The sequence below is a fragment of the Nansenia antarctica genome (assembly GCF_963989245.1).
Source record: "Nansenia antarctica genome assembly, chromosome: 3".
NCBI classification, from domain to species: Eukaryota; Metazoa; Chordata; class Actinopteri; order Argentiniformes; family Microstomatidae; genus Nansenia; species Nansenia antarctica.
The window spans coordinates 44,257,897-44,262,896 of NC_137688.1; the positions used below are offsets into that span (position 1 = coordinate 44,257,897).

Here is a 5,000-nt window from a genome sequence, read left to right on the forward strand (position 1 = left end):
CCTTCCTGGCGTTACTGAAATATTTGCTGATGATGAGTTAGCAGCATGCACGCTAAAGTCTCTTAGCGCATCATAGCCTGTAGCGATACGCACCCTCAATATGTCTCAATGAACAGTACAGTACAGCCCGCCACTGTCTTTCCTCTGTTCCACTTCATGGAGTCATCTGCGAGGAGTTTCTGCTGTGGCTGCTGTGAAAAAACATACTGTAACTCTTATCTTATCAGGCCGACAGCCTTCCTCCCTGTCTGACAGACAGTTGGCTAAGTGGAGAGTGGAGGGGAGCTGCCGTTGGCAGCATGCTGCCGGAGCTTCTGTGTGTTGTGGCGAAAAACATGTGTGAGACCCGGCCTATAGCCTAGAGTGGAGAACTCTTTGTGAAGAAAATGTAGAACATGTACAACATGTGTTGGTGCCAGGTAGCGTAGTAAGACCCTGCTCCCTGCGGGAAAAACGGTTCAACATGGAACCAAAACGGGTTCTTTAAATACTTTTTTCTTCAGGGACCAGTCAGAGAACCCGCTGTTTAACCTCAGAGTGTACTGTACTGTACAAGCTTAGCTTAGCCTGGTTCTACTACTGCAAAGTCCTGACAAATTAGTCTCCAGGTCCACAGTAGCACCCTAGGGCTGTGCACAGGCTAACGCAATTAGCTACTATCATCTCTTATACTGGACGTCTGCTTTGAAAAGGTTGTGTAACTCTCTGCTCCTTGCTCCTAAAAACCCACGGGTTCCTATCTCCCGCGCCCCGCCCCGACACACACACACACACACACACACACACACACACACACACACACATTTTCTTTCCTGGGGAAATTGAAAACAGATGCCGAAATGTCAAATTAAAATGAGATTCCCGTGCTGCTCCTCCGACATTAATGAAAATGAAGACTTAATGCTGCACACAAGCCCGAACGGGATGATCAAATGAGCTTTGTTCCGAGGAAATTAAACGGATTACAGTAAGCCCCACCCCCCCCAAATCTCAGAGAGAATTAAAAAAGACCCATTGGGGAACTGAAGATTTGTCCGAAAGTGCACAAAAACAAAAACCTGGACAACACACAGAGAGCTGTTCTGGTCTGTCCTCATTTCTTTTTTGGGGGGGTGAGGGTTTCTTAGAAACAATACTCCAAATGGACACCCCACCACCCCCCTCCAAAAAAAAAAAAAGGAAAAGCAGGGAAAAGAGGCTGAGAGTGGAAGGAGAGGACGGAGGACAGAGGCGTTTTGTTGCATGTCCTGGAAATGAATGTGTTGTATTGTGCTGTCCTCCTCCTCCTCCTCCTCCTCCTCCTTCTCCTCCTCCTCCTCCACCCTCTCCCCTTTTCTTTTACGAGTTCAGCTCCAGCTCCTGATAAACCAAAACTTATTTGCTTGATTTGGGTGGCGAGGCGCCACGAGGCAGAGCTGTCGCTGGCCAACACACGGCCCTGCTCATAAATAACCTGGAGGATTAGAGCTGGAGCGACAGCTCTGGAGAAGAAGTACGGCACACAGCAAACACTGAGAAAAATATGAAATGAGTAATCACTCCCAGATGTGCCCGGCTGCACACTGCTGCTGCTGCTTTAGGCCTCGGCTTCTCTCTAACTCTCCTTCGCTGCCTCTCCACCTTCTCTCTGGCGTTCTCTCGCCCGCCCCCTGTGGCATCTCCAGTGCTGTAGGAATACGGCAAGGTGGCCGGAGCTGATAAAAGTGACGCTCGCTCAACAAGGTAAACAGGCCGGCTTTTTCAGAGTTGAATTGGTGGTCCGCAAAATGTGACCTATTAAAAAAGAACCAAGTCAAAAACATGAACATGTTTTCATTGTATATTTTTGCCCACCCAGTCTATTTAATCCTCACATGTGTGTGTGTGTGTTTGTGTGTGTGTGTGTGTGTGTGTGTGTGTGTGTGTATGTTTGAGTGTGAAAGCGTAATCCTGCCTACGCTGCACTCTGGGCATCTCTCACAGCCATTGGCTCTGTTCCCATCCCTCTCTCCCTCCTTCCTCCAGCATCCCTCCCTCCTCCTTTCTCTTTCTCTTTCTCCATCCCCCCCTCCACCCACCAGAGAGATGAGATTGGACACGGCAGCTTCCTCTCTTTCTCCCGGTCTGGCTCTCGTTCTTCAGCTCTGAGCTCATGCCCTCTACCTCTCCCTCTCTCCCTCCACACAGACAGACAGACACGCTACACCCCGGCACACAGTACACAGGTCAGAGGGTTATGGACATTACCGTATGTTTCAGCTATGTAGCACACACACACACACACACGCACACACACAAGCACGCACACACACACACACACGCAGACACATGCACACACGCACGCACACACGCACGCACACACACAAACACACACACACACACACCCACAGACACACACACACACACACACACACACACACACACACACACACACGCACACATCTTTCAAGCGTTCTAACTACAGTAATAGGGTTGCTGCTTTGAAGTGCTTTGAAGTGAATTGTTTTTTAAAACAAGTACTTCAGTATTGACACGTCACCATAGATGTTGCAATCAGTCTAAACTCTCATTCCAGTATATTTCAACTGGAGTTCAAGAGTTGAGTGGGGTCACATACTTCTGAAGGTCGAAGTGCGCGGTCAACCGCCAGACCCCCGAGGACGTGCACCTGTACCCTCAATACCGCGAGGTCATCCAGGCGAGACGACAGCCTCGGTGGGAGCAGACAGTGAAGTGATGTCATAGGAAGGAGACATCCTGTCCACATTAACTCCTCTAAACAATCCAAGTAGTGACAATCCACGATGTGGCTCCCTTTCTAAATATACAAGGCCAGGGTAAACAATATGACCCACACTATTAGGTTACACTCAATATTTTGAGAAGCAAACATATACATCATTACAACGAGGCACCGAAACAGTACACTGGGAACAACCGCGTTGTGTCATTTTACGTACAAGCATCTCAACGTTCCACCGCCGGTCGGGGGGGTGAAGCTTTTTTGACATTTTGGTGTTTTGATCCACACATCCTGAGGGTTGAGTAGCACATGTGGAGATCGCTACAGTGAGGTACCGACAGTAATTTAAGCCATCCACTGCTGCCCCGCACGGATGAGTGGACCTGGCAGCCAGCTCCAATCACTGCTGGGAGTGTTTAGATGGCAGAGGGGTGAGGGGGGCAGCGAGGGGGGAGAGGAGGAGGAGGAGGGGGGGGGGGGGGGGACTCTACTGTGTAAAGTGTTTACAGTGTAAAACCCACCAGCGTCTGGTACCCTGGGCAGATGGTTAGCCCGTGCCTTTCAGTGGCACAGCGGAGGGCATGTCCACACTCTCCACGCCACGGCAAGACTGCAGAGAGACCAGTACAGTGGGAGATTGGCAGCTTTTACAGGCCTGGCTCAGGGTACAAAGTATACACACACACACACACACACACACACACACACACACAAGCACGCACACACACACACGCAGACACATGCACACACGCATGCACACACGCACGCACACACACAAACACACACACACACACACCCACAGACACACACACACACACACACACACACACACACACACATATGCACACACACGCACGCGCGCGCACACACACACACACACACACACACACACACACGCACACACACGCACACACACGCACACACACGCACACACACACACACACACACACCACACACAGCCCCAGCAGACAGAGAGGCCATTGAGTGCCTGTGTTTGTTTAAATGGTCATAAGTCTTAAGGCTGCTGGGGAGAGATGGCGTGGGGTGGACACAGGGAGACACGGGGAGGGCAGCAGGGAGGCATGTTCATGTGAGTGACTGAATGAATGAGCTGCTTGGCACCTTCAAGGTCAATAAACAGTGCCTATTTAATTGGAGTGCCGGGGGGAGAGGTGAGTCTGACTAAAATAAAGAGAGTGTTTCGTTTTTTGGAGTGCTGCTGAGGTATGGGGTAAGAATGTCAGCAAGGAGCCTCACCCCTTACGAACCGAACCCCCTCTCCCCTGAAAAAAGGCAAAAGCGTATGTTCTCCTTGTAAATTCATGATAGCAGGCCCCGCCACCGTGCAAACTGCCTAAGCGGCATCTGCATGGGATTATCACAATTACCTTTTATGATAGAAAAACACAGAGAGTACCATAAACGGTGCTTCCCTGCGAAGTCAGGTCATAATATGTTGCATATCTGCATATGAAAGTGATTAAACGGGCTGTGTGTTGCAGTGGAGGAGGATTGGGGGGGGGGGGGGGGGGGCAGCATGTTACATGTTGTGGAAACACACAGTCAGGTATTATGGTTCCCAGAATGCACTCCAACATGTTTCCGTTTCACATCAGGGATTGGCCGGGACGCCATCCAACACTCCCGTTTTCACAACAACGTAGCGGAGCCAATGGCATTCCTCCTGTTTCCATGTGTAAGACATAAACGCTCCAGGGACTTTCACATAGTCGATGATGGGGGGAGGAGGAGGAGATAGAAGAGGGGGAATACAAGCTTTCCTAAAAAAAGAAAAGAAAAGAGAGACGTTGTCCAAACAGGTACGACGGTTTGTGTTCAAGTACCGGCAGCCAAATCATTTATGATGTCGTCACCTCAAGTGGCTCGTCATGGATCTGTCAATACACACCATTGCACACACGCACAAACACAGACATAGGCCCACACTGCACACACATGAACGCAGGGGAAGCAATACACACATTGCACACACAAACACAGACACCCAGACCCACACACCCACCAGCCCACACACTGCACACACACACACACACACACACACACACACACACACACACACACACAGACACACACACACACAAGCAGACACACACACACACACACACACACACACACACACAAGCAGACACACAAACAAGCAGCACTGAGCTCTAATGGGCCAGAGGAGAATGATTCCATTAGCTCTGCTTTGTTGACACAGTGAGTGTACTACAGACACATGTACATGTACGGTTCAAGACCATCATCCTCTTTCACT

General features: G+C 50.0%; 1 protein-coding gene across 1 annotated transcript in view; it reads right to left on the minus strand.

Annotated features, from left to right (window-relative positions):
• Positions 1-5,000, minus strand: part of robo1 (roundabout, axon guidance receptor, homolog 1) — a gene marked incomplete at its 5' end in the record, with an annotated part of 237,583 nt that overhangs the window by 58,849 nt on the left and 173,734 nt on the right. The window lies entirely within an intron of this gene.